Below are 20,892 nucleotides of genomic sequence, written 5' to 3'. Positions count from 1 at the left end.
AGTCTCACTTATAGCCATTTATATACTCAAACACATATATATACTGCCTTCCACATATGTAGTTACTCACACATGTACCACTGAGATATACATTCACTCACTAACACACATACACACACTCACCCGCCCATACAGTCCATCACAGATGCACTCTTGAAACCATGCACCCAGTGAATCACTCACTCACACATCTATGCACACACACACCCCACCCACACAAACACTCAGGCACCCATTCAGATACTCAGACAACCAATCAATAACTCATATAGACACTCATGTAGCTATTCACAAACCCATGCAGCCACTTACACACCAACAGACAGACGGATACAGACATTCACACAGTTTAGTCACTAACCCATGCATTCAGTAAGATACATTTAATCACTCACTTATAGAGTCAGTCACACACTTACTAAATCATCCATTCAGACACTTATAAACCCACTCATTCTTCAATACGCCTTTCCCTATATATGTTAAACATATTTAAACTTTACAGAAACACACAGTAACTAGATGATGTCATCAGTGATGTCATCAGTGATGCCATTTGAGATGTCATGAGTGATGTCACTGACCATGTCATGAGTGATGTAATATGTGACGTCATCAGCAGTGCATTGCGGGGGGCGTGAGTTATGGTTAGCTGCACTAACTATAACGAGGGAATTTCTATGGTTTTGTACGTGTGAAACGTCCAGGTAACTATACAGCCCCTGAAACCTATGGTTTTTTCAATGAAATTTTTTATATATATATATATATATATAGAGAGAGAGAGAGAGAGAGAGAGAGACACTTTTGGCTAGTTTGCATGTGGAAAGTTTTAAGGTAATCCGTCAAGCTGGGGCAGAGAAAAGGGGGGAACTCAAAACACATTTACTCCATTCATTCAGAATTTGACTTAAAGCTAGTTCTTGTTCCAGAAAGAGTGCTTTCTGTATTTTTGTGTAAATCCATTCAGTAGTTTTGGAAAAGTTATGGTTCTAAGAAATTGTATATATTATGCTGCAGAGGTTCTGCCAAGCCAACAGATCTCATCCTGAGATCTGATTGGCTGCCACCAACTTAACTAGGATGTGGTGGAAGTCATCTTAGAACTCTGGACTCGGTCCTGAATTGTAGGAAAAGCTGAAAAAAAACACATTGGCCACTAAGCCTGGAGGTTGGGTCCCAGATGGACAACCTACTAGGGCCAAAACTCATTTTACAAAAGTTTTCTCAAATGTGCGCCTGTCAAAAGAAACCCAGGTAGGCCACTGGGAAAAGGCACACCATTTATTTAAGGAGGAGAGGGGTGTGTTTCCCCTCTGCCCAAGCTCTCATAGGCCTCAGGGACCCCATTCTTTCTGGTCATATTACAAATGAAGGAAATGGGGAATGCAGCCCCCTCTCTAAGCCTCCAGGCGGCACCAGGGACTCCATCCGAAGGTGGTAACTTAAATAAAGGGAAGTTCCCATGTGCGCCCCTTCCCTGAGCCTTACAAAGGCCCTGGGAACCCCATCCCTAGGGGCTGGCTCAGTGACAGTGTCCCTGGGACACCGTATAATACGCTGCCCGTGGGTGGGGGCAGGGAAAATGCAAAGTTATCCCACTGGGTGGGAGCACAAAGTTGCTCCCACCAAGTAGAAGAGCCAAAGATTTCGCTGCCTTCATTCTCAAGTAGGGAAATGCTTTTCATTGCTCCCATCCCGCAGGAGCAAAACAAAACTATTCTCATATGTTTCAATCAATGACGGCCTCTGCTGTACCCATGATGGGTAAAATCAGGGGAGCTGATTGGGCTGCAGGGCCCTGGCCTCCCCCCCGCATCCTCCAATGAAAGCCTAGCCTTGGGGTTCCTCGGGTGGGCACCTGAACATCCCACTTTTAAAAAGAAAAAATACGGGACTAGCTGTGGTGTGCCCTGGTTGGGCAAAAAGGCACGCCAACATTTATAATTTTTAGAAAATGTAAATGCCGTTGGGCAGCAGGGGCCCTGGAGCTCCCTCAATGTCCCTAAAAATAATAATGGTGTGATTCATGATGTCAGAACTAACATGAGAATTCACTTGCATATTCATATTCATCTTAAAGAATTAGGGACTGATTCACAAAGGTAAACTTCTTTACACTGTTTAGTTTTCTTTACACCTTTTTGGTATTCACAAACTACGAGTGTAATTTTATTTGTAGTACATTTACACTCCTAGTTTGGGAATACGAAAAAGTAGTTAAGTTACTACAGCAAGTATAAACTTACACAAAGTTTACGTTTACCTTTGTTAATAAGGCACTTAAAACACAATGCCTTTTCTAAGCATCAATCATGTAAATTATTATATGAAATAGAAGAATTCTAACATAATTTACAATAAATGAATGGAAATTGTAGCATGAACACAAATGTGTCAACTATTGCAAATAAATACCAAATTATATGTCTTAAGGCCTCAATGAACAATTAAGCAACTGCATTTTATGGTGGAGCTCAAAAGAGACATATCCATTCGAGGCTGTGCCTCTGTTTGCGTAAGCATGCTCATTATTTGCTCACTTGTTTTACTGTTTTTTTAACTCTGCACGCTGGGGCACTGGTTTTAGGCTCCAATGTGTTAACACTGACAGCATGTAAAGTTAAATGACACCTATAGACTACTGCACTTATTCTGCCATCCACAAGAGTGACCAAATACAGATGGCTTTAGGCCTATAGGCTGACTTTTGCATCTTTTAATCCTGCAGGCGATCCTGTCAAAATAGCCCATTTAACAGGAAACCAATTTAAAATGTTTTAGTACGTCAACCCTAAATAGGCCGTGTAGCCCACAAGGTAGTGCCTGTTATTTAAATGTGATAAATGCAAGAATGTTGTTCTGCCATTTATCCACAGAGACTAGCCCCCAACATATTTTTTTCTGTAAAGGGCTGAGGTTGTCCTCTGGGAAAAACTATAGTTCAGAATATAATCATAAATCTGCTAACTTTGGATTGTGATAAGCTATAGAGTTGATTAAATCACTATTTTTAATAGTAATAAAAAATCCAAATTATTGATGTCGTTTGAGTTATAATAAATATTTAGTAAAATTACTTATAAAATGTTACACTTTACCTGCCTGGTCCTCCTGTAGGCCGATTCGTTTTAGCCTGCTAGCAGGCGGCCCTTACAGTGTTTCTTCCTAATGAGGTGTGAAAACTGCTACCTGAGCAGAAACAAAGGCTTAGTAATTTTCACATAAAGATCTGGTTTTGAGGTACATGAAAGATATCAGCTCATAAAGGGCCATATGTATGAAAACCCGATTTTGGGATTCCCAAATACCGATTTATAGCGAATCGCATTTTGAGAATCGCAAATCGGTATGTATTAAAAAAATTGCAAATAAATAGCGATTTCTTAAAATTTGCAGATTTTATTGCGATTACCCGGTTTGCGATTCCTTAACTGCGATTTCACAGAATTAGCAAACTCGCATTTAAGGAATCGCAAAACGGGGAATCTGAAACTCAGTGCAGCTTGATGACATCACAACCAGGAAGTGTAACTACCCATGCTTCACCTGAGTTCCAGAGTCAGAGTGAGAGGCTGGATGGAGGGCTGAGGCAGCAGTGCAGTGCAACAGAGAGTGGAGAAATGGCTACACAGGAGCAGCAGCAGGGTGAAAGCCAGAGAAAGAGGAAACAGAAGTTTTCTGTAAGGGAGCAGGAGGGGCTCATTTAGGAGATGGTGCACAGCCATGAGCTGTTATTCGGTAAAATATCCATCAGAGTGCCAGAGAACCGGAAAAGGAGGATAAGGGCGGAGATTCAAGAAAAAGTCAATTCCATAGGCGTCACCCACCACAGCGTCGAGGAATTGCGAAAACGCTGGTATGATATGTGCCAGCGTTCAAAGGAAAGGGTTGCTGCCAGGCTACAGGAGGCAAAACTGACTGGTGGAGGGACATCCACTGCCCCCGCTTCCACGCAGATGGAGGAATTGGTGGAGGGTACCTTACAACTAACCCTGGGCATAGTGTGCGTAGTGGGGCTATGCGAAGCTACGCAAAGTGGGCGAGAAACTACGCCCACCTGCGCACTTCGCGAAGCCCCACTACGCGCTGCATGCCCCCCTCCTCTACATAGCTAAATTTAATTAAATGGGCCCATATAAATAAATAAAATACACTGACCTTGTCCGCGGCGTCCCGGGGCTCCCTCTGCTCGTTCACGGCGCCATCTTTTAACCAATGCGCATGCGCGGGCGGCCGCGCATGCGCCTTTCTCATTAGAAATGCGCATGTGCAGCCGCCCGCACATGCGCATTGGTTAGAAGTTGGCGCCGTGAACGAGCAGAGGGAGCCCCGTGACGCCGCAGACAAGGTAAGTGTATTTTATTTATTTATATGGGCCCATTTAAATAAATTTAGCTATGTTCGGGAGGGCGGGGGGATGCGGGTGGCGGGCAACTTCGCTACGCCCAAGGAGTGGGCATAGTGTTGCCTACTTTGCCTACTTTGCAAAGGGCGAAGTAGGCGACACTATGCCCACTTCGTGGGCGTAGCGAAGTTGCCCGCCCAGGGTTACTTAAAACCGGAGAGTGTGAACGGCTTGGCTGACCTAGACAGGTCTGACCTACCAAGACCAAGACAAGGTAAGAAGTATGCCATCACACCCCTGATACCGACCTATCCCACCCCCACCCCCATGAGAGACCCAGGCACACATCTAAGTATGGGCGAAATTTGCGAATTCTCGGTCCGCGAATTCGTGCAAAATGGCAAAAAAATCCGCGAATTTTCCCGCGAACTCGCAGATATTTGTGCCATTTGCACAAATATGTGACCACGTGTGCCTGTAACTTTGCCAGCGCGCCAAAAGGCGCCGAGGTCCCTTGAGTGAGCTGGCCATTATAGTGGGGACGGGCGGGAAGACGTTTCATACCGCTAGTGAGTGGTGGGCGGGGCTTCTATGAGAGTTCACATGCACCTTGTTTATAAAGGGTCAGAGACCGAGCAGAGCAGCAGATGAGGAGAAAGCAGCCTCTTGGTTACAGGAGCTACACAGGGATGGTGCTCTGGAAACTCATGGATGCAAAAATACGTTTGGCACAGTACCCCAGAATCCTTCAGATGTCCAAGATAGCTCTGCTGCGCGTGTTGATACAAAGCCATTCTGATCCTGCTCAGTGGGTTTAGGCGCATGCAGCTGCTGCTGGACAATGTCCCATCTCATACTAAACTACCCCGTACAGACATATGCTGGCGCTGGGCAGTAGGGTGCAGTGGCATGCGGGTGCTCCACGCCTGGTGCATGCGCATACCAGTGCTAGGGGGGACACGTGTTTATTGGTGCTGTGTAGCAAGTTGTGACTTTACATTTTGACTGCACCAGACGGTGGTACCACCTACACAGGTCAGGAGCATCCAGGCACCAGAATTCATGGTGCAAGAGCATAATGGTGCTGTGCGGTACAGGTATTTATGTACTGGGGGCAGGGGGGCACTTAGCACAATGTGTGCTCACACCCAGAGGGCTCCCAGGCAATTGAGCATGAATGATTTTCACACTGAGAGGGCTCCGGGGCAGTTCAGCAGCACGGGGGCTCACACCCACTGGGCCCCGGGGCAGTTGAGTAGCGTGTGGGCTCACAACCCCTGGGCAGCTCAGCAGCGCGGGGGCTCACACCCACAGGGCTCCCGGGCAGTTTAGCAGCGTCACCCTCTGGTTCATCACTGCCACCCTCTGGTTCAACACTGCCACCCTCTGGTTCACCACTGTCACCCTCTGGTTCATCACTGCCACCCTCTGGTTCACCACTGCCACCCTCTGGTTCACCACTGCCACCCTCTGGTTCATCACAGCACCCTCTGGTTCACAACTGCACCTACTGGTTCATCACAGCACCCTCTGGTTCACCACTGTAGATTATGGGGCGAAAGCACACCTGCCCAGCCTCAACCGGGGGCTAGTTAATGTGTTACTGAATTTGAGCTTCAAGTCCAGCACCTGCTTCCTTATCTGTAAGTGCTTCCTGTTGTGGTTTAATTTTTGTGACAGCCTGGAGCATTGTGCCATACTTGTAACTATTCTCTGACCCTGCTTCGATGGTCAGAGCAGGGTCAGAGAATAGTTGCAAGTAGGCAACAACTCTGGAGGCGCCGCTCAGGAAGCACTGACAGGGTTACAGCAGGTGCCCAAGTTGAAGTTAATTTCTATGTAACCATTTTGTAAATGGTTACCAAGAAATTAGCTTCAACTTGAGCACCTGCTGTAACCCTGTAAGTGCTTCATGTACTTCAGTTTTTGAAAATCCATCCCGCACGCGATTTCATGGATTTTTCTGCAATTTCGCGAGATTTGCGTACCCCGAAATTGCAGAAAATCCGCAAATTCCGCGAACAGGAGAGGAGTCAGTGTTCCGCTGCCTCGAGGTAAACATGCTTCAGGCACAGCTCCTGCAGGGAAGAGGAATACGTCAAATCCAAAACAGCTTAGGGTGGGCTTCAGGGGCATTATGGGTGGGCTGGAGGCACTCTGTGCAGAGATACAGGCGGACCGTGCTGCTAGGCGCCGTGAAACACAGCGCCTCCACACACGCCTTGAACTCTTCACAAGGATTGTTAACTGACTGGCCTCAGCCACCTCTATCCAGGCCTGGCGCAGCATTAGCATGCAGCGGGAGGTTGCACACAGCAGTCAGGACATGGCCAGGGGATTACTACAAGTAACATGTGCTGTGGATCAGCTGCGGACAGTTGCCACATGTGGGACAGGAGTCCTCAGTTCCCTAGAGGAGGATGCACAGTCAAGCCGCAGCAGCCTTACTCCACCACTCTAAAGAGGACAGGTGCCGTAGTGAGCGTCATGGCAGGCCTGCAGATGCCACTGCTGAGGGAAATGTGCACTCGGGGCGCAGGGCAATGGGACGTCAGAGCCGCCTTTGAGATGCCAGGACTTCCGAATGGCAATGGGTGGATCAAACCAGTGACAATTTTTTTTAATGCACTGTGAATCAAACATGTGCGTGATAATACTATACACATTGTGTGCTACACAGGCTGTGTGATATCATGAATCCTGATTTAAAGGATATTGAACATAGTTTATCCTGGATACATAGCATTGTGTCATAATTTCTCACCTAGAAATAGTTCTGTGTTATGTCATCTCGCCTCTGTCGCCCGGCTGCTGCTCCAATCACACCGACTGGCCTGCATCCTGCAGCTGGCCCCTCCTCATCTGATGTGTCTGAATTGCTGAGCTCCACTGGGGTGCCTTTCCGGTTTGCAATGTTATGCAGCATGGCACACGTAACCACCATCTTGCAGCAGGTCTCAGGGCTGTATTGCAGTGCTCCTCCACTCTTATGCAGGCATCTGAAACGGCTCTTGAGGATACCAAAGGTCCGCTCAATGGTACTGCGGGTGGAATGTGGGCACTGTTGTACCTCCGCTCCCTTGCGTTTGCCGGATTCAGGTATGGGGTCAATATGAAGTCCCGGACAGCATACGCACTGTCACCTGTGAGGCAAGGGGAAATAGGTTACACACTGTCCTGCCACTGCTGTGCTTTAATGTTGTGTCACTGTTTCCTATGCAAACTCCCCATTAGTGAGTCGACGGTGGATCCCACTGTGGCGAAAGATGAACGAGTCATGGGTGCTGCCTGGGTATTTAGCTACAATGTCAGTGATAATGTGCTTCGAATCACACACAACTTGTATATTCAGGGAATGGCATGACTTGCGATTCCTGAACACATACTCATTGTGGGAGGGGGGATATGGCGACATGTGTCCCATCTATGCATCCTATGACGTGGGGGAATTGTGCTATTTGATAGAACTCCTGCTTGGTCTGGTCTAGTGCCTGTGGGGTGCAGGGGAAGTGGATGTGGTGGGGCAGCCTCTGTACCATGGCATCGAGGAACGCGTGGAAAAAACATGACAATGCACTCTGTGACACCCCTCCTACTGAGGCTATTACCCCCAGGAAGCTACCTGATGCCAAGAGGTGCAGTGAGCACAGTACCTGGATGTGGGTGGGGATGGTGTGTGTCCTGCATGTGGGGTGTTCAAGAATAGGTTTGAGTTCCTCAATTAAGTCTAGGATGCTCTCTTCATCCAGCCTGTAGTGTGTATGGATGTCCTCCTCAGTCCGCTGGAACAGGGTAATGCACGCATGAATATCCTCTCCTGGCGTCTCCTCCTCTGTGCAGCAGCTCTGAGTCGCAGCCTCCTGGCTATCACATACTACCCAGCCATTGTGGAAAAATGTGTTGCATTGTGGGACTGCTTAAATAGTTTGCACCCGGTTACCACCTGCTCATACTTGGTAGTTGTGATTCTCTAATTTGCGAATTTCGTGAAATTTTTTCATACATTGCATAGCGATTTCTTAATTTGCGATATTCCATTTGCGAATTTCGCAAACTGAGGAAATTGCAAAATAAGAAATCGAAAGGGAATTAGCAGGATTCTGGTTCGTGCAACGTAAGGAATCGCTATATTTGCGATTTCTACTTTTGTGATGCGATTGTGCGTCATACATAGGAAATAGCGAATTTTTAATCGCAAATGCTGTTTTTTGCAAATCACAGCGTTTGCGACTAAAAATTAGCTTGAAACATATGGCCCAAAGTTCAGCTGGGGTGGGTTTAGGAAATTCATATCCCTTTTAGTGACTAGTGTGAGACATTCCCATTCATAGTTAAAGTGTAAACAGAGATCTGAGAAGCCTTTTGTTTGGTGGGACATCTGTTGTCATTTTGACACCATCCCAGTGGAAGGGGGAACTGGTCCCAGAACCAGAGTGATGCACCCTCGGCAGGTAACCAAGTTCCAGACCCCAGCCCAGTTGATTCACAGAGGAACTCAGACTGGTGAAACAGCACTGCAAACAACTAAAGTGCAGATGGAGAATGAGAGGGCAATGCAGACAGGAGTGCATTCAAATCCATCCAAAGATACTACCACAAAATTATCTAGACAACCAAACACGCCACTCTGTGGTTTCACATCACCAGTGCCGTTTACAACTTAGTCACCCCCTCGCAAGACCTCTGCAACAATCAATCTCAATTCTTCAGCAACAAAATCACCGCTATTTACAGCAACTTCAACCCACAACTGGAATAGACAGACTGCCAAAAATCTCCCAATTTGTATCCAAAGAACCGAAGATAACCACATGACCTGGGAACACCCCAGATGAAACCACCATGAAGTCTATCCACTCAGGAGCCCCATTAAACCCCTGCCACACCACACCTACTCCAGTAGACTGCAACTGATCAGTGCCATGTTCATAGCCATTCTTAATGCTTATAGCCCCTCATTGACTTTTCTAGATGCTTGGAAACATCAACTATAAGCAAAGTTATTTCATGGAATATTAGCCGTATAAGAATGCAAGCAAAAAGTGTGTCAACTTTCAAGATATCAAGTTTAAACGTGAGCATGTAAAATGGTGGTGCTCCTGCCCGGGCCTAAATGTGACCACATGACAGGTTCTGGTCAATGGTCACTTGAATCTGTAAACATTTATATCTCTCTTTCCCCTTTTGTTTTTTTACCGTTTTGATTTTATTCATTAAATATTTCTCTCTTGTTCTAAATTATGAGGTTTTTATTGCATTGTGATTTGACTTTCTAACTGTTTTGTTACTGAAAAATACCTTATCCATTTTTTTAAGTTAAGTATGACTTCTCTGTGGCATAGCTACCAGGGGATTGAGCCCACGTTTTAAATATTGAAAGTGTGTTTTATCCTGATAACTCTGTGGTCTGATTACTTGTAGTGGACTCACACCGACCCCAATTAATCACCCAAGTAGGGTTCTTTTGTGTCAAAAATACTCATTTTGACCGGTTTGCCTGCAGGTTTAAATGTTGCAGGTCTGATGCTACCCAGGTTGGCTTGAAGACATGTTTTGGTGTCAGCCTAATGGATGGCATAACATATATATATGCTACAGTCCACAGGAGGCATTTAACTTTTCCAAGCCATTGGTGTATTTTCCAACACCATATACCGTGGCTATATTAGAAAGTTAATTATGGTACTTAGGAGATAGAAAATATTAGCATGTTTTAGGGGTCCGCATGCAAAAATTAAAAAAACGACAGCATCAGACCCCCCAAAATGTGGGTCAATAGGTAAAAAGAGGTTGTTTCTCACAGTATCCATTTAGTGTTTGCAAACATTAGCAATTTGTGATCATTATATTATTGGAAAATAGATGTCATACTGCAATTGTATTGTTACAAGCTGTCTATTTAAGAACATTAGGCAACCACGAACACTGTACCCAGTGTTCTCTTTAATGCTTTAGTTGTTCCTCTGAGTCAACGTAGAACGTTAAGAAGCTTAAGTGAGGAACACTTTGTAACTGATTAAGTAACCAGAGGGTTGATTTCTAGCCACCTTGATCTTCCACTCTTTATAATGGCCAAGTTACATCTGCAATATTCCTCTTCAGAACCCCAGCCAGACACAGAAAGAATCCTTTAGAATGCACAATATTTAGTTGGTGTAAAGAAATTTGCATGAGCACCCCAAAGTTTTATATTGATAATGATGGTTTTTCGACTCTCAAACTGAAATGAGGCCTGCCAAAAAGACCTCAGTGCCAGAGCTCTGACATGTAAAAGGGTAGGCCTGGTTGGCTCACCCACATTTGCCATATGTGAACTTACTTATAAGTCCCTAGTATATGGTAACAGGGGTATCCAGGGCGTGTAAGTTAAGGTGTTCATCATGGACATCAATACTTATTGTGCCACCACAAGCAAAGCAAGGCTTCCAGCCAGCCATTGCTGTCTGGCCAGACAGTCTTTGATCTGCTAACTCAACTTTGTCATTCATAATAGAGACAGAGTCCATATCTTCTGTGTCACGCCTAAGGCAGGCGTATCAAGCCCTATGTTAGAGTGCTTTGCAATAAAAAGGGGAACCTGTTCGGTATATATCAAAACCATGCCCTTTCAGGCTTGGAGTGCCACACAAATGTATGAAAAATAAAGCAGGGAACCTGGGGAATTTTCCAAGTTTTAGGTGGAGAGGAGCTCTTTCATATGGAGCACTCCACAACACCACCTGCACTCCAGATCTGATCACCTTATTTATTTATTCAAAGTTTTGTATAGCGTGCACATGACCCTAGCGGGTATCAGGGCGCTTTACATATGGATTGTTGAAGACATAGGTAGATAGTTGCGGGAGAAAAGTAAAGCAATCTACATCAGGAGCAAAAATGTTTACAGAAGACATAGGTAGATAGTTGCGGGAGGAAAGTAAAGCAATATACATCAGGACGATAATTACATATTGGCCGGCAATACTGGGCCGTAACAGAAGCCAGGTAGTAGCTAAATCAGCTAAACAAGATAGGCGACAAAAGGAGAAAAGCTTCTAGTTCAGTTGAATGTTTATCAGTCGAGCTTTCACTTCCCTTTTGAAGGCAACTGTTGAGGGAATCAGTCTTAGTTCCACAGGGAGGGAGTCCCAGATTCTCGGGGCAATGCCAGAGAATGTACGCTTGTAGGTTTTCAATTTTTTTTATTTCTTCGGCTTAAGGAGCAGTGTGCAGGTGCTCCTTGAGGGCTGGGAGCCACCCGATAGTTCGAGTTTATTTGTCAGGTAGAGAGGGGTATTGAAGTGTAGTGCTCTATGGGTCATACAGGCAATTTTTAACTGGACCTTTGCCTCAAATGGAAGCCATTTGAGCAAATTCAGGTCCGGAGAGATATGGTTTGATTTCTTGGAGCCCCGTGAAGTGATGCTCTGAGGGGGGCTAGACTGAGTTTCGGAAGTCTGTATAGAGTAGCACTGCCCTATTCAAGTCTTGCGATGACTAGTTCTTGCACCGCCAATTTGAAGGCATCTTGCGGAAGGTAGGGTTTAAGATTTCTTAGGATGCTCAATTGGAAGTTCGCTCCTTTGGTAGATGCTCTGATATGATCTTGTATGTTTAGGTTCCTATTTAGCACAACTCCCAGTGATTTCATGGAATCAATGAGATGTGGTGTGCAGTTGAGAGCAGTGAAGTTTCTTAGATATTTCACAACAGTGGGGCTTTGCCTAGTGGGAGGAATGTGGAGGAATTTTGTTTTAAGGGCATTTAGTTTGAGATGATTGGAGGTTTGCCAAATTAAGGTTTTGTGCAGTGTTCCTTTGAGTGACTGGATATGTTCGGGTGAAGATATTTTCATGTACAGTTGGGTGTCAACCGCATACACGTGATATTGGATGCTTTGAGGATTGCAGTCAGTGGTTCAATGAAAAGGTTGAAGAGCGTGGGTGAGAGTGAGGACCCTTGGGGGACACCCAGCATGCAGGAACTGGAGTTGGATAGATTTTGATTAGATTTGACTTTTTGCATTTTGTTGCTGAGAAAAGACGCAAACCATTTTAGGACAGTGCCTGAGAGTCTCATCCTGTATTCCAAGAGGTTAGATAGGTTGTCATGTTTGACTGAGTCAAATGCAGAGCAGAGATCGAGTAGTATTAGTAGGCAAACTTCATTCTGGTCCAGCAGAGTGAGAGCATTCGTCCACTATATGAGTGATGTCCATTTCAGTGCTGTGGCCAGAGCGGAAGATCGATTGGAATTGGTCGAGAAGTTGGAATTGCTCAATATGTTTGTGCAGTTGTTCATGTACACATTTCTCATGGTGTTTTGCCAGGGTATGGATGTTTGTGATTGGTCGATAGTTATTCAGGTCATCAGGGTCTGCTGTGGGTTTTTTGAGAAGAGGGAGAACTAGGCCCGGCTTCGGGCAGTCCGGGATCTCACCTTGAAGAAGAGAGGAGTTGATGATCTTGGACCAGAGCGGGTCTAGTGATCCTATCATTTCTTTAAAGAAGTTGGGGGGGAGGGGGTCATTGAAGTGATTTGAAGGTTTCAGGTATGTTAGTTTGCTAAGGATGGCAGTGTTGTTGAGGGGTATGAATTGACGCAAAGAGGCATTGCTTTTGGGGGAGAGTCAGGGCGGTGGTAAGGAGGAGCCAGGAGAGGGTGAGAGTTCGATTAGAGCAGACTTTAGGTCTGATTTGATCTTACTAGCCTTTTCACGGAAGAAGTCAGCAGAGGCATCGCAGTTTGGCTGAGGGCAGGAGATGTGCGGGGATTGGCCGGAAGTGTTATTGGATTGTAGCTTAATCAACTCAAATAACCTTTTCGGGCGATTTTTGACTTTGTCAAGTTGAGATTTGAAGAAGGTTACTTTCGCCGTTCTAGTAAATTTGTTGTATCTACTCCTTTTTATTCTTAGAGTTTTTAGCAGACCAGTGGATGGAGCGGATCTCCAAGAGCGTTCTGCTAATCTCAGGCTGTGTCTGTCAGCATTGAGGCTGTCATTGAACCAAGATTTGGAGTCTTTGATGGGTTTTCTTTTTAGTTGAAGGTGGGCAGTTGCATTCATGGCAGACAACATGGTGTTGTTATAGTGCTCAGTGAGGTCATGAACGTCAGCCATGTTTGCAGGCGGCAGTAAGGAGATATTGCAGTGAGATATGAGTTCATTTACGTTTGTACACTTTATATGTAATTTTTTGGGGGAAACATTCGGATGATGTGGCAGCAGACCTAAAATTCAGGAGAAAAAGACTGTATCAATTCGTTGAAGAATGTGATTAAAAAATACGGAAACCAATGTGGTGCATTCGTCATTTGTAGAAGCTTTCCTATTTATGATTTAGACAAGGACTAACATTAAAAGAAAAACCCTTCTTCCATCTTGCATAGGATTTCAATGTAGAACAACCATTTTGAAAAGGGAATATAATAAGGCTTATCCACACATCCTTTGTGAAACTAGTGGTGTTGGTTTGGCATACAAAGAAGAAGCCCATGTTTTACATCCTTCACCCACTGCTGTACTCTACTATTCTGTCGCTGACCTTCCAGGCCGGCACTCAGTAACACCCAAAAACTCATCTGGGTGACCAAGAGCATGGAAATGCCAGTGCGATGTGTGAGGGGGAAGTGCCCTAGTGCCCCAGTCTTTCTAAATAAAGATTCAACAACACTCTGATCAACCATGCAAGAAGTGAGCCACCTGAATTGCATTCTCAGTACCGATGTAGCAGTTAATAGCAAATAAATTAAGAACAATAAATCAATTAGTTTCCATCATGGAATGTGTTGGGCATCAAGAGGTTGATTAACAGCCTGACTCTGATATCTCTTAATATCAAGCCTCCCTATAAGGATGTCTAATTCCCTCAAAAAAGGCCATGATCATGGACCATTTAAAAACATATTTAGGAAAATATTTTTTTCTAAACTTTCACCATCACATTGAACTTGTATGATCACTGACTCCATCTAGCTGGACTACTACAGCATTCAATACATCGACCTGGCCAGATCCAATAAGTTGCAGCTGCAAGGAACGAAGAACTAGATGACTGTGGGTGCCTGAACCTCAATAAGCACAAACACCTAGCCTCTATCTTGTAAACAGACCCCAGTTATTTAAGCAGCAAGAAATTATATGCAGAGAACCTTCAAAACATATCACTCCATTCGTCTTACATGTGAAAATCACATTAAGGTATTCTGGTTAGATTAACATGATGAGGTTTCAAATGAAGAAACATGGAGGAAGGTTACTCTGTGACTTCTGGGGCACATTAGGAAGCAATTTAAAGTTGTTTCTGATGTCACATGGTTGAACAACACTTTAACTCCTTCGACGATGATGATGGAACCGCTCCATCATCAGCCGCGGTGGCGCTGTGCTGATGACGGAGCGGTTCCGTCATGGCCCGCCTAACGCGCCTGCTCGGCGATGATTTCGCGCCTGCGCGGCGTGTTCTATTGAGCGGGCGGGGCCATGACGGAACCGCTCCATCATCAGGACAGCTCACCCAAGGCTGGTGACGGAGCGGTTCCGTCACCAGCGTGTGAGCGGTGCGCGGCCCCACCTCCCCCTTAGCGCTGTGGCGGAATAGCCGCCGCAGCGAAGGTGTTAAAAGAAGACTCATTCAGCATTTGATTGAACAGCATTAGGATACTCTTATCTTATGCGAGGAACTAAGGGCCAGACATAGCAAGCATTTTTTCATATGCAAACAGCAATTTGCAGAATCAGGCCGTTTGTGACTGCAAAAGGGCCTTTTCTTATCTACAAAACTAAATTGTGATTCAGTAACACATTAATGAATTACAATTGAGATTCGCAATCAAATGCCAGTTCGGTATTTGAGTGGGTCGTGTTTAGGGCATCCCTTCCAAATAGCAAATTGGATTTGTAAGTATTAATGTTTTGAGACCAAATTCCATTCACAAAACATGAATCTATCAATCAATCAATCATAGTACTTGTAGAGCGCACTATATACCCGTGAGGGTCTCAAGGCACTGAGGGGAGGGGGGTGCTGCTACTGCTCGAAGAGCCAGGTCTGAAGGAGTCTTCTGAAGGCAAGTAGGTCTTGAGTCTGCCGTATGTGGGAAGGGCGGGTGTTCCAGGTCTTGACGGCGAGGTAGGAGAAGGATCTGCTGCCGGAGGTCGTTCATTGGATGCGGGGGACAGTGGCGAGGGCGGGGCTGGCGGAGCTGGCGGGTGGGGGTGTAGAAGCTGAGTCTGCTGTTTATGTAGGCTTGTCCGGCGTTGTGGATTGCTTTGTGTGCCTGGGTGAGGAGCTTGAAGGTAATCCTCTTGTCGACGGGGAGCCAGTGTAGGTCTCTCAGGTGGGGGGTGATGTGGCTGCGGCGGGGGACGTTGATGATCAGTCGGGCGGAGGCGTTTTGGATGCGTTGTAGTCATCGTAGGTGTTTGGCTGGGATTACTGCGTAGAGTACATTGCCATAGTCCAGTCTGCTGCTGACGAGGGCCTGTGTCACCGTTCTTCTTGTTTAGGTCGGGATTCACTTGTAGATCCTGCGGAGCATGCGCAGGGTGTTGTAGCAGGAGGAGGAGACGGCGTTGACCTGTCTAGCCATGGAGAGGGAGGAGTCGAGGATGAACCCTAGGTTGCGTGCATGGTCGATGGGTGTTGGTGCTGCTCCCAGTGTGGTCGGCCACCAGGAATCGTCCCAGGCTGAGGGGGTGGGTCCGACGATGAGTACCTCCGTCTTGTCCGAGTTCAGCTTCAGACGGCTGTTCCTCATACAGTCGGCGACATCCTTCATTCCCTTGTGGAGGTTTATTTTGGCGGTGTGTGGGTCCTTGGTGAGGGAGAGGATAAGCTGAGTGTCATCGGCGTAAGAGATGATGTTGAGGTCGTGATGGCGGTCCACTTGTGCGAGGGGGGCCATGTAGATGTTGAACAGTGCCGGGCTGAGGGACGAGCCCTGGGGGACGCTGCAGATGATTTCGGTGGCTTCGGATTGGAAGGGTGGGAGGCAGACGCTCCGGGTTCTGCCGGAGAGGAAGGACGTGGTCCAGTCAAGGGCCTTCCCTTGGATTCCGGCTTCTAAGAGACGTGTCTTTAGAGTGCGATGGCAGACCGTGTCGAAGGCGGCCGACAGGTCCAGGAGGATGAGGGCTGATGTTTCGCCATTGTCTAGTTGGCACCTGATGTCGTCTGTGGCAGCGATGAGGGCTGTCTCGGTGCTGTGGTTTCGTCTGAATCCGGCCTGAGAAGGGTCCAAGATGTTGTTGTCTTCCAGGTGGCTGGCCAACTGTCTGTTGACAATTTTCTCGATGACCTTTGCTGGGAACGAGAGCAGGGAGATGGGCCGGAAGATCTTGAGGTCCTTGGGGTGTGCCTCAGGCTTCTTGAGGAGGGCGTTGATTTCGGAGTGTTTCCAGCTTTCCGGGAATGTCACTGTTTCGAAGGAGATGTTGATGACCTTCCATAGTTGGGGTGCTCTGGCTGCGTCTGCTTTGTTGAATACGTGGTGTGGGCATGGGTCTGACGGAGATCCTGAGTGGATGGAGTTCATGACCTTGCGTGTCTCGTCGTTGTTAACTTTGGACCAGGAGGTCAGGCGGATGGCGCTGTTCAGAGGGGAGGTGGGGTCTGGCGTAATCGGGGTGTTTGTGGTGTTAAAGCTGTTGTGGATGTCTGCGATCTTGCGGTGAAAGAAGATGGCTAGTGAGTCGCACAGTTCTTGAGAGGGTGGGATGTCGTCGGCGTTGGCGCTGGGGTTTTACAGTTCCCTTACGATGCTGAAGAGCTCTTTGCTGTTGTGTGTGTTGTTATCCAAGCAGTCTTTGAAGGAGGATCTCTTGGCTAATCTAATCTTGTACAAATGACTGAATGATAGTGGTAAGGCATTCACAAACAATAAGAGAGTCCCCTGGGGACACCTTACTCTTTGAGAATGGTGAAAAAAAATATTTTGAAAAGTAGTCATTGCACCCATGGACTACTGTCTATTCTTAACAAAGATGACATAGACTTTTATTGTAATTTTTCAAAAGTATTGCTTTTTCCTTTAAGGGAATGGGATTGCATTTAAACGAAAAATTACTTCCTTTAGTTAAAAGCAATCAAAGAAATGATGGTCTACTGGCCTTAGCAGACCACCATCCCTGTGATGGCTGTGATACCCAATGGGTCAGAATTTGCAACCTAGCTCATTAATATTCATGAGTAGATCGAATAGCGAATCAGTGATTTGCAACCTGACCGAATAGTGCATAGGTTGATTTGCAAGTTACCACACTGGTTGCACAAATAAAGGTCAAAAAGTGCTACGTACATCTAGATCTTGATCTCTGTTCATTCTGTCAGTGTCTTTCCTATCAATTCATCCTTTACTGTCACAAAGTTCTCAAAGGATGTGTATTGCATTGCATGCATGAAGGGACCAATTGCCATTTACAATATTTCCAAATTCCCAAATCTATATTGCTCTTTACAAAAACTCTTACAAAAATAAAATAGAGGTGGGTGTATTTTAATTCCGCCAGCGGAATTGGAGGAGTTTGGTAATTCTGAGTTGCTCTTGTAATGCGGAATTACTGATTACATTCCGCCTCTCCAACGGCGATATACATCTGCAGTGGTTTTTAATTTAACAGGACTGGAAGACGGAGCAGTCCCTCTGTGTTTAAAAAACACTCAGATATTTAATCTGCAATGTTTTTTAAACATAGAAGGACCACTCCCTTTTCAAACCACTGCATAGCAGAGCATACCCCTCGCCGTCATTATATACCTATGTAAGTATGTAAGGGCACTGAGTGGTATGCATTGCAGTGCATACCCATTGGTGCCCTTACATACGTTTGTAAGGGTGCCTAGGGGTATGCACTGTAGTGGATACCGCTTGGTGCCCTTATACACTTATGCAAGGGCACCGAGAGGTATTCACAGCATTGCAGTGCCTGCCACTTGGGGCTATTACATAAATATGTAAGGGCACTGAGGGGATGCGCTGGAATGAATATCCCTCTGTACCCTACCATACTTATATAGGGGCATCTAGGGGTATGCACTTGAGTGGAATTTACGATTTTTAAAATTAATGAAAACAATGCCATATCATTTTAGAAATTGTATACTCTGGGGAAAAAGCATATTATACACATGCAATCATGACAGACATGCACACTTAGAAAACAACAAAAATTAGACTGTTATGTCTTTTAAATACATCTTAGAATGAAACAAGTTATGAAAAGCTGTTGAGATTGAGGTACTTGTATATGATATTCATAGTTTACTATTCATTTTAAGTCTAGCTCACAACTTTGTTAGTTTGCCTCGTAGAATGCACTCCTAAACTGTAAAATCAGAAACTGAGAGAGCTACATTTACATGCAGGTTGCACAAGAATACATAAATATTTTGACAGCTAATCTGTTTACTCACATGTTTTTGCTTCTTGCTTTGAAGTTAGCTATGCCTCATTGAAACAAGTGGAATGCTGCCGTGCCCTCAAGTAATTGAGGCAGCACAGTTTGGTGGGAAGCTCATTTCCCCAGGAAATGCAGTGCTCTTAGCAATGCAAATTGTTCTTTGCGGGGGTAAGAGGCCTTTGTTAGCCATTAGCACATTAATTCAAGGCAGGGAAGCAGAAAGCTAATTTCTGGAAATCCTCTAATATTTACAGTCTGATAAAAGTTACAGAAACTCTTTCATTCCTGAAAGATATCAGCTGAAAGATAATGGTCGTATTGATAGTATGGGGACTGACAGCAGGAAAAAGACGATTTCTTGAGAATGTTTTCATGTAGTTGATATACATTTTACTTGCTATACTTTCTGATGTATTGATATTTTATCGGATCTGTCTAAAGGTTAAACAATTTTGTTTGCAAAACTGATCAATTATTTCACCGACTGAAAATATTTTGCTAAAATATGAATATATAGGCTGTAATCACAACTCTTGCAGCATGATTTAGATGCATGCACGAGTTGCTCTGTGCTCCTTTACACTCTATCCATAAAACGTCTTAATAATGTACTGTATCTATGATGTAGTACATTCATTTAACACAATGTAAAAAATATTTACCCATTACCGCAAATGAGGATTGTGTTGTTGTTTTTTCAAATTATTTTAATGTAGGCTCAGACAAACAAAATACAACTTCATCCACAATTTTATCACTACATATTTCATTTTAATTATAATCTTCAAACGGCAAATACAAAACATAAATCAATACATATACCTGTCCTGTGCTATTACATTTAATTGATCCCAGAATTAATACAAAAAACAGCCTACACCATGCAACGACACGCCAGTCTACATTTTAATTTTGAATAACCATGTATAGGCATACCAAATCATATAGAAGAGGGTATTCCAGCCCTTCGGGCCCACTTGGAAGATAAACCTAAATGCCTTGATACTCCCGGTAAAAGGGCTAGCGCATAGGGTGGTTTTGCTGCATTTAGGCTCCATCTGATGGCTGCTAAAAACCTTCCCCAATATACTTGTAGGGCCCGATTCACAAAGGTAAAATGAGGCGAAAGTTTAACTTTACGACTTTTGGTATTCATACTGGCCATTTACTACTCGTAAATGCCCTTTGGGAATACCGAAAGTCGTTAAGTTAAACTTTTTGTATTAACAAAGGGCATTTACGAGTAGTAAATCGAGATTGATTGAACCTTTGCAAGAGTGTATACCACAAGGTCATCCTTTAAAAGCTTGAGTTTCGGTGCACAGGGCACTATTGCCTCTATTTCTAGGAAGGCTCCAATAGCCATTGCCAGAGGCTCAATGTAAAGAGTAAAAAACAAAGCGAATAATGGGCACCGTAGAGATTTGAAATCTTCATGTACTCTTCCCTTTAATGATCAAATAGGCATTCACGCCTTTATATCGATTTCTTAAAACATCGATCAACTGAGATGGTAGACCCACTTTCCTTTATACCTCAGACAGAAATGACCAACAATTTGCATCAAATGCTTTTTCTGTATCTATAAAAAGGAAGGCAGCTGGAATTTTATTGAACGAGACATAAACAATGGATTAAAAGTAAAGTGTATTAGCCTAGAGCTGTCACCCTGCCATTCAATCAATCAATCACTCAATCATTCATATCATTTATAAAGCGCACTACTCACCCCTGAGGGTCTCAAGGCGCTGGGTTGGAGAATGCTACTACTGCTCGAAAAGCCAGGTCTTGAGGAGTTTTCTGAAGGTCAGCAGGTCCTGGGTCTGCTGTAGGTGGATGGGGAGGGTGATCCAGGTCTTAGCGGCAAGGTTGGAGAATGATCTGCCACCGGAGGACGCTCTTCGGAAGCGGGGGACTGTGGCGAAGGCGAGGTCAGCGGAGCTGGCTGGTGGGGGTGTAGAAGTTGAGTCGTCTGTTGAGGTACGTTGGTCGGTGTTGTGGAGTGCCTTGTGTGCGTGGATGAGGAGCTTGAAGGTTATCCTCTTGTTGACCGGGAGCCAGTGCAGGGCTCTCAGGTGGGTGTGATGTGGCTGTGGTGAGGGATGTCGAGGATCAGGCGTGCAGAGGCGTTCTGGATGCGTTGGAGCCGTCTCAGGAGTTCGGC

This window comes from Lissotriton helveticus, chromosome 11 (assembly GCF_964261635.1).
Source record: "Lissotriton helveticus chromosome 11, aLisHel1.1, whole genome shotgun sequence".
In the NCBI taxonomy this organism is placed as follows: domain Eukaryota; kingdom Metazoa; phylum Chordata; class Amphibia; order Caudata; family Salamandridae; genus Lissotriton; species Lissotriton helveticus.
This window is presented reverse-complemented; position numbering follows the sequence as displayed.